We start from the raw sequence: 9,614 nt of genomic DNA on the forward strand, positions 1-9,614 counted from the left end.
TAGTTGTTGTCTCTTTTGCCAAGTAGTGTACAACCTATTTTAAAAGTTATATCATAAATATAAATTATGAAATATTATCGAATACTCTTTTTCTAGAAAAAATGCAGCTTAATTTTTGTTTTTCAAAATAGGGTTCTACAATGTATTCTTTATCACTCGATAATGACAGAATATTAATGTTTTATGTAGCTTTTCGCGTTGTTTGTCCATCACAAAATGTAAACAATATTATAAACTATGATTGTTTCTAGTTGACCTAATGTACATCTTTAGTTTTGAAGAAGTATTACATTAATCTACTTTTCAGTAAAAGCTACTTAAAAAGAATGTATAAGTCACAAATATGAAAAATTCAGTCTATTTTGAAGTAAGTTGAAATTCATTTCCAATTGTCGAAATCTTTGCAAATATCCCCTTTAAAAAATTATATATGTTTGTAAATGTAAGATTAATGAATAGCTCTGTCCTTTATGAAAATTTTAACGTATTAGCGAGCATATAGTACTTATATACTAATAGTTATGGAATTATGATATCTGTCAATATATGTTGTCTTTCAAAGTTCCCTACATACACTTTTTTTTACATTCGAGAGAATTTTGACAATGTTATACAATGCTTTCCAGTCATATACATACAAATTGAATTTTTGATTAGCTAGATAAGAGAAATAAAGTCAAAAGATTAAAGAATTAAAACTAAATTATTCCTGAATACAAAGGATTTATATCATCATCAGCTTACCATATTGTTCATGGATGAAAATTCATAGATCAACTTTAAATAGGTAGTCGAAGAAATTTTCCCTTTGAACATTTCATGCAAGGATAGTGGTACATAATTATTAACCCTTTCAGACCCACATGGAATTGAAACGAAAATCATAGATAATTATAGACAATTCTTGATCTTTTTCATTATATTAGAAATATTTTGTTTCAATAGGCTTGAAAGGTAACTTTTTATTATGTATAAAAAAACTAGAGTAACATAATGAAGGTGATTTTTGTATACTTCACGTAGTTACCTTTATGGTATCACGCAACCTTTCTTCCAAAAATAAACCCAAAAAAAGGGACAAAATCATCTTGTAGTTAGCCAAATAAGTCAATCATACCAAATGCTATTTATCTGTTATGTACTTTCAGACTATCAGCATCATATTATTTCTTCACCATTTTTAAAATGAATATATTATTAAAATCTTTGTAGTATTTTAACTAATACTGTATTATAATATTCCTTTGTAATATTTTAAATAAAGAGTAGCATTACATTTGTATTTGTGTATGATAGCCAAAATGTATTCATAGAAATAATAAAATGGCCAACATATAACAGATGAGGGATTAACAAGAAATTGTTTTCCTGTCCTTTTGAAAACAGAGCACAACTATAGAATAACTTATTACTTAGTTTATTTGTTAAAAGGAATATATAATGAAATAGCCATGACGTATCAAGCGAGATGAGGCAATTGACAGCTGACAACAAAATATATAGGGGTATTTTTGTGTTAGCGATGTAACGCCGTTATTTATTAATTATTTTTTGATATACTTATTATTTATAATTCGAACATGTAATAATTCTACCTTTGACATATGATTAATATTAATTTTATAAATACTATAAATAAAAGAGCAATTCCTTTCTCTTCCCAAGATTAAAGCCACAAATGACCAAAGTTCGATTTTCTATATTTTGGCTTGCACAGTAGGCATAGCTTTGTCTTGTTTGTTCAAATATCCACCATGGTTATCTACTATAAGAGCTACATTTTTTTATTTTGTGTTGGTGTAGACGATTGGATTGTCTTTTGACGCCCCTCATAATATTATATCTGACTCTTTACAATTACAAATTTGTAGTCAAGAAGCAAAAACTTATTTGGATATTATAAATTAATAAGTGATATAACTATTTACACATACTATATCTAGAAGATATAGCTTCTTTGATCCATGAGATCGACTCCCCCTATGTCTTTATTGTAGACTTATCATCTTTGAGATTATCATCAAAGTGAAGATTTTGAAATATCTTTTATAGCATCGTGAATCTTGGCTGCAGGAGTCAATGAAATATCTTAAGCATTCGTTTCTGTAGGAACCTCTTCAACACTTATAATAAACTATATCATTGTCAATATTCTCTTCATCATTAAAGTCTTGTTCATCTAAATTACTATAAATTTGGTCACTAATAGTGCTATCAAAAATATTGCAATGCTTTGTTCTTTGTTTTCTTTCCATTATTTAGTTTATCAATAGCTCTAAATTCAATAGAAAAGTATTTTTTCAAACAAAAATTATAACTTTTTGTAGTTTATTTTATGTTTTTACATGTTTTACTCACTAATTTGTTCACCAATGATGTGTATTTTAATATAAATACTCTAAAAGAACAAAAAAAAAAAAGGTAGGTACCTAATCATGAAAGATTTTTTTTTAAATCTGATGAATAAGAGAATAATGTACGATCTGAACCTATTCCTTACAATAAAAAAATATTAAAGAAAAACAATAAAACAATTGAGCTATTCATACATGAAAAGTCTATGATAGGTAAAATGTTATTGTTATTGTAAATTTTCTGCAAAAAAATTATATATTTGAAATTAAAATTTGGAATTTTTTTTTCATAAAAATTTAATTTTTGAGAATAATTGTGTCTTTTTGAAATTTTTTCCAAAAATTTAATATTTGTAAATTAATTTTTGAAAATTTATCTCAAAAAAAATTTAATTTTAGAAGTTTTTGGTAAACAGGTCATATTTTTTGATTTTTTTTTTTTCTAAAAATTCAATTTTTTGTAATTAGCTATCGATTTTTGAAAATAAAAATCTTATTAGAAATTGTATGTTTGATTTTAATTTATTTATTTGTTTATTCGAATATTTGTGAATTTGTTGTTTAACTTTATTCATTTTATGGATATATATAAATATATATTTTTTTTTTTGTGCTATCTTATAGATGTTTTTAAGATTCTGCTAAAAATTATTATATTTGTTGGCATTAAACATTTCTTCTAAGGCAACTTCATTAAAAATATTATGTCATTAGTATAGTTTTTGTAGACTATCAAAATAAAGTTAAAAAATTGTTTACTAATTTAAAATATTTTCCACATGGTGTTTAAGACTAGGATATACAGGGTGCAGCAAAATAATTTCTATTTTTCATAAGGCAATAAAACAAGTTTTACTAATAAGATTTTTTTATAATGGCAATACCTTTTTAAAGTTATATTTTATATAGTTTTAAAAGTCATATCAGATAGGAAACGTCCTCATTGTCTATACACTTAATAAACCGAGCTTCATTATTTTAATAGCGGGTATTTTTTCATTTCTTTCGTTTCTCTATAAAAAAATTTCTATAATTGATTTTAGATGAATTTTACAATAAGATGCAAACTTATATTATTTTATAATTTTGGATGATTAGTTGATTATTTAATTCATTTTCGACAATTTTGCAAAAGGTATTTAAAATGTTTGTGTTTCCTAAATAAATCTGCCTGCAATAGCCCGATTTGAACCAACTGCATTAATATAAAATTTTTGTATAGCACAAAATTTTATAAGATAATTTTCATTTATCTTGTAACGTTATCTGTGGAGTTATTCTCGTTCAAAGAATTTTTGCAAATTCGCATTATAAAAAATGAATGTAAAAAATCGTTGTTTGTAAATTATAAATTAATCCAATTGGCGGATTTTCCTTAATTATACCAATAAAAACTCAAGAGCTAAATTTCAATTAATTAATTTTTTATAAGATTATATCGAACAATTTTTGTGTCAAATGTATTTATAATGGCAAGCACAAGACTCTCATTACTCCAACGTATGATAGCGACAGACAGTATTTCCAAGAAAACTTTGGAATCTTGCGGCTAGAATGAAACTGGTTCCCCGCTACTACTATCTATATAGCCCCTGATATCATTATAAAAAAGAAAGTTATTTAGACACACCCTGTGTTTTGGACTCATGGAGAACTATGTATAATAAAATGGAAAAAAAAATTCAAAATTAAACAAACGACAAATACTAAGAACATCAATTATTTGTTAAAAATTTAGTATGAGAAAATTAAGGAAAAAATTTGGGAATATATTTTAACTTATATTGAGACATATATTTTTATTTTAAAACAATTTGCAATTTCTAGCATCTATTTTATAACTTAGTTAATAGTACCTTAGTTCTAATATGAATTCTTGTATTGGCAATTTTTTTGTATCAACTTACCCCCTTCGATGAGGCAAGTTGATACACAATTTATAATAATATTTTAGTTAAGTAAAAAGTTTGAATTGAAGGTTAAGTGTATACTTAAAAAAGTTCATTTACAGTTGTATGTTTGGTGAACCCAGTTGGGTGTTATAACGTTCCAAAAAAGCAGTAAAAAAAGTGATAATTCGAAAGATTTTTCAGTATCACTACGAAGAAGGTGAAACAGCAGTGCAGTTGAACAAAAAAAATGTCCTCTTTATATATTTTAAACAGTGGCAAATGCAACAAAAAAGCGGTGGTTCAAACGATTCCGTTCTTGTAATATGAATGTCGAAAATGTCTATAAAATAATAGAAATCGTCGAGTTGGAGAGTTAGAGTGAACACTTATCCTTTTGCCCAAGAATTGAAGATTAGCCAAAAAACCGTTTGGAAGCATCTAAATCGGATAATCCTAACTATGTTAATTTTATTGTCGAAATAGTATTAAAAAAACAACACCCAAACTTTTTTCTTCGCCTACTATATAGTATTTATTAGAGCAAAGTGCAACTTATACTACTGTAAAGTAGCAAAAAAAAAATTGCAATTGAATTTGCTAATATATTTCTATCACAATAAAAATTTCGTTTTTTCTTATTTATTTTCTTTCTTTATTAATACGAAATTTCATGTTAACTTGATTATTATTATTACAAAAATCAACAAAAAACTATCACGCCAGGAAAAAAAGAAAATTCTATGCTTGGATTTAAAGTTATTCAAAGGAAATACAGAGAGCTGAATGTGTACTCCATAAAAAAATAGGAAAGTATCGACCAAACAAATTGTATGTCATTATTTTCAAAACATATCTATACTCCTTCATTTATGTTTGATTATTCGTAAGGATTTTATTAATAGGCTTTACCGAGTGGTTATTAAATTCTGAACACTTTGGATATTGAAATTCAACTAGATATAATTTATTAATTAACTATATATATATTTATTTTTTTTTGAAATACTAATATCAATATAATTTTATCTGAACTCTCTTAATCATTAATTTAGCTGCCTTTAGTGGCAATGAAGGCACCAGGGAAGGTGGAAGGCCTGGCACCCGCTGCGGATATAGTCCTCTCTCATGGTGCCCCAGTTCTTACAGACCATGGATTTGAGGGGTGTTTGGATGAGGGACACTGCAGGCCTTCCTCTTGACATGACCCAAAAGGTGGTGTCGAGAGGATAGGCTGTAGAGGGCCAAAAGTGTCCAACTAGAGTTTAAACGACTCATTCAAAATATTTTTGTAACGGAGAAGATTTTTTTTTTTATTGCTAGTGTCAAAACAGATCTTTCATCATCACAAGACTCTTTCCAACCACTTAATGGATACCTTTCTAGACAGTCTGGTGTGAAACCCTGAGATATCTTTCTTGGGCCCTCATAGAGCTTAGGAGATTGGACTGAGATGTTTTCTATAACTCCTGTGGATCCAATTTGGCCTTATTGACAGAGACCTTTGTCGTCTTCAACGTTTCGAACTTGCTAACCGTGTAGACTTTGGTCCTGGAGACGCTTTATCTCTTGGATTGCACGAATGAAAATTAGTCGATCACGCTCACGTGTCATTTACTATACCTGCTTCTTAGCTAGACAGCTCAAGTTTAATTTGTGTTTAACTAATTGTTTTTGCTTTAATATATCAAAATATGAATAAACTTCAATGTTTCAACCTTTAACAACTATTAAATTTTAAGCGTTCAGATTTCAATGGATCACCCGGTATTATTCCTGACTGCACGAAGAAACAGTTTTTTGTTGTTGTTTTTTTACATATAACTTTTTCCTTCTGTAATATAAATGTGATTGTAAATGATACATGGAAAAAATCGAAGGTGAAAGTGATAATCGATTAATAATAAAGTACAAATAATCCTCTTTTATATATTTCCTCTCAGTTTTTCCCTCAAATCAGAAGTTAACATTATGTTTTTTGTTAAATAAATTATATATTCATTTCTCTTCTAATTCATTTTTCCGTCTTGCTGTTATTTTATTGTACTTTGTTGCACCATATTTTGGGATTTAAATGATACCAAAATATTGATGAATTTAAAAGAATATTCTTTTACATAAATTCATAATGGAAATGGTAATTGCTGGTCCATTATGTTGGTTATGGAAAAGAAAATCGTTAAGTTAATAGAAAAAATATTTTTGTTTTATATTTTGTATTGAAGAATTATCGAAATACCCATACTACGATTAGGTTTTGGAGCCACATCAAAAATATTGGTATTGATATAACCTAATGTATGCATATGAATTTAGGCACTTATCTTAATGTACAAATAAGGAATGAAAATATTCACATAAAGGTAATTGTAAAATAATTTATACAAATACTGTGTGTTAACTCATACTTTTTGAAGGTTATTTTGAACAAATCCTATTATTAGATGCTATGTCTCAAAAACTATGAGTTTCATCCTAAATCTTACGGATGCAAAAAACGTGTACAGAGTTAAACCAACACTTGCACAAGCATTACTAAATACAAAAAACGTGATTTTTTTTAAAATTGTGATAAGACTATTTATAACCAATTTGTGATATGTTTATAAAACGATATTTATCTATATCTTAAGTCTATATTTCCTTGTTTACAAGTAATAAGAGCCGCGATAAGCCACCAAATGATTGACACCTTTTGGCGATCAAAGTAGTTCCCATTGTGTGCCACGCTGACATGCCAGAAGCTCTGAGAGAATCCAAATTTGGAAGAAAGATGTGGCAGAAATCCTTCTTTAAGAATATTTAAACTGAAAAATACAATTAGGTGAGGTCAGACCTGGAGGAGTGCCACATGGAGGCTGGCTAGAATTATTCCTATTGTTGCTACAAAAGTGTTGGTTCTTCTTTACTGTATGGGTCTATCATTACCTTCTGGGAATTGCAGGCTTTCTGGATAGAGAAACCAAAGGGCCTAACACCTTTGTTGTTGTTGTACCAGGAGTTTCACACTTAGTGAAATGTGATTACTAAATTTTTGTTTCAGCTGACGTTTGGTTGGATAATGAAACCTCGTAATTAAAAATAACGGGGATCAAATCGTAATTAAATCCTACTACAAATTTTGGATCCCCACTCTGTTGATGGGAACTTGACATAAGTAATATGGCTTGACTTCAGTGACTCAGTTTTTCTCAATTTCCATACATATGTGACTAATCGTTCAGAAATCATTTTATTGTAGGATGACGCGGGTCTTTTTTATATAGTAATTTTTGTTTATTATGGCATCATAAGTATGAGCCAGTAACGCCATCATCAATTTATCTCGGGTATCTGCCTTAGTCGACAATAACGGCAAACTATTATCGTACATGAAAGGTGAGCGAGATTTTACAAAACGAATTCATGTAGAGGGTCTTTTAGAATATAGCACCGATTTGTCTCTTATTAAGAACCGATATAACCTTTCCAAAATCTTTATTTATATTGCTCATAATGTACATACAGAATTAAAACAATATAAAATATTAGGAAGAATTGCATTACTAAAAAAAAGTAAGCTTAATTTAGACTACCTAACCAATACCTAACAACAATACAAGTATTGACTAACTAATTCATAATAACAAAGGTAAAAAAATGTAAACTGGTGAAAAATTCTTCAAATAAAATAGTATACCGTTGGACGATCCTCTTCAACTTTGAATACTATCGGAGGGAATCAGAAATACGGTACTGAATCACCTCAAGGGGGTAGGCCCAGAAACTACCATCAATTTGGGATTTTGAGATAATAATGTAAACAGAATGTATCGTAGAGGCAGATATAATTATTTAGTTTAAATCTTGCCGGCGAATATATATTTAATTAAACTTTTATATATTGTCTTGCTAAAATGTAAAAAAAGGTTTTGAATTATTTTTTTATCAACTATCGATTTTTTGCATCTTTTATCTTTATTAGTGTTCTGAAAGATGATGAATTGAATTGTAATTAGCTCTTGAATCATTTTATGTTAAGTGTATTTTTTATGTGTCTCTTTCTATGTTCAGTCTCTTAATTCTTCTCCAAACTAGAGGGGACGGGTGTATCCCACCATGGAGAGTTTGAAAAATCTTTGCTTAATGATTTACTAAAGACAGTTTCTAGTAATATATGCGGAATTGGAGGGCCTGAACGGGTTTTATCTGATCCTTGGATCCGGAACAGTATTTTAGCCCTTAGCCCTAATGTATTTATGAAATTGCTCAAAATAATGCTATTTGATTGGACTGACGGAGATTATCACTTGGTTTTTGAAATACTCATCACAACTTCTCAGACGATAATCAAGGTTGATGGGATCATCAATCCCTAAGACAGGCAACACATAGTCTGTTATAGATAACAATGATGTACAATTAATAATCAATGACAAATCACAAACTCTGACATATGTAACACCACTTTGCTAACAATGCATTATACCAAGGAATCAGGAAGAAGCTGGAGGACTCGAAGAACCATCAGAGGACTAGTTCGAAGTTGTAGAGGTCACAAGAGGACTCTATAAAAGTCAAATTCACTGAGTTCCTCGTGAAAGTGCGCACCATCATGGGCTGGTGGCTGGGGGCACCATTGGGTGTGGAAGCAGGACTCTGCCATGTTTCCAAAAGGTATCTTGCCTGGATTATTGAGAAATACTACGATCTCGTGACCAATTACCAGTCGCCCAAAGCTTAATCTAATATATTATTTTGTCTGGGGCTAGTTTGAGGATCGCAATAATAGACGTCCCACACAATTCAGGCAAGTCTTGTGGTCGCCATCATGGAGGACTTTGCATATATCCCCATGGACCTCTTTGTCAAGGGATTTTCCTGCTTCACAGGACGTATGAAGGTGGTGATTGAGGCTACAATGATTTTATTTATCATTTGAAATAAAAATACTAAATTAAAGATTTTATGTTGTTTTTTTTTTCATCTTCGACACATGTATTATACACCTCCTAACAATTATTGAATAATATCTCCATAGCTGAAGGAATTGTCTAACAACTACCAATGAATATAGGGCTTAGGGAAAGTTACTTTATACAAAAAAGGTAATGACGTGTAAGTATAGTTTTAACTTAATTATATATTTAATTAAATAGAAAAATTGTAAATTCTGAGAGGTTTCATATTTTTTAAGAATGTATGGGTAAATTCCATATTATCTCTGAAAAGGAATCCCATTTACTAGCATCTTTCTTTTCTTTTCAAAAAGGACCTCCATTAATTGATTTTTTTGATTGCCAAGAAGGGATTATAAGGGATAAGAATATCCCCTCAAATTTGTATATAGCACAGTGTTGACTAAATATATACAAAGCTATGTATATTTATT

The 9,614-nt window shown here is 29.1% G+C and overlaps 1 long non-coding RNA gene across 1 annotated transcript; it reads left to right on the forward strand.

The window, feature by feature from the left end:
* Positions 1-267: 267 nt before the first annotated feature.
* LOC139905047 (uncharacterized) lies at positions 268-9,197 on the forward strand. Its single transcript, XR_011779510.1, has 3 exons — positions 268-367; positions 8,297-8,899; positions 8,995-9,197. It is a non-coding gene; the product is annotated as an uncharacterized lncRNA (long non-coding RNA).
* The last annotated feature ends 417 nt before the right edge of the window (positions 9,198-9,614 follow it).

The sequence above is a fragment of the Lepeophtheirus salmonis genome, chromosome 4 (genome assembly GCF_016086655.4).
Source record: "Lepeophtheirus salmonis chromosome 4, UVic_Lsal_1.4, whole genome shotgun sequence".
In the NCBI taxonomy this organism is placed as follows: Eukaryota; Metazoa; Arthropoda; class Copepoda; order Siphonostomatoida; family Caligidae; genus Lepeophtheirus; species Lepeophtheirus salmonis.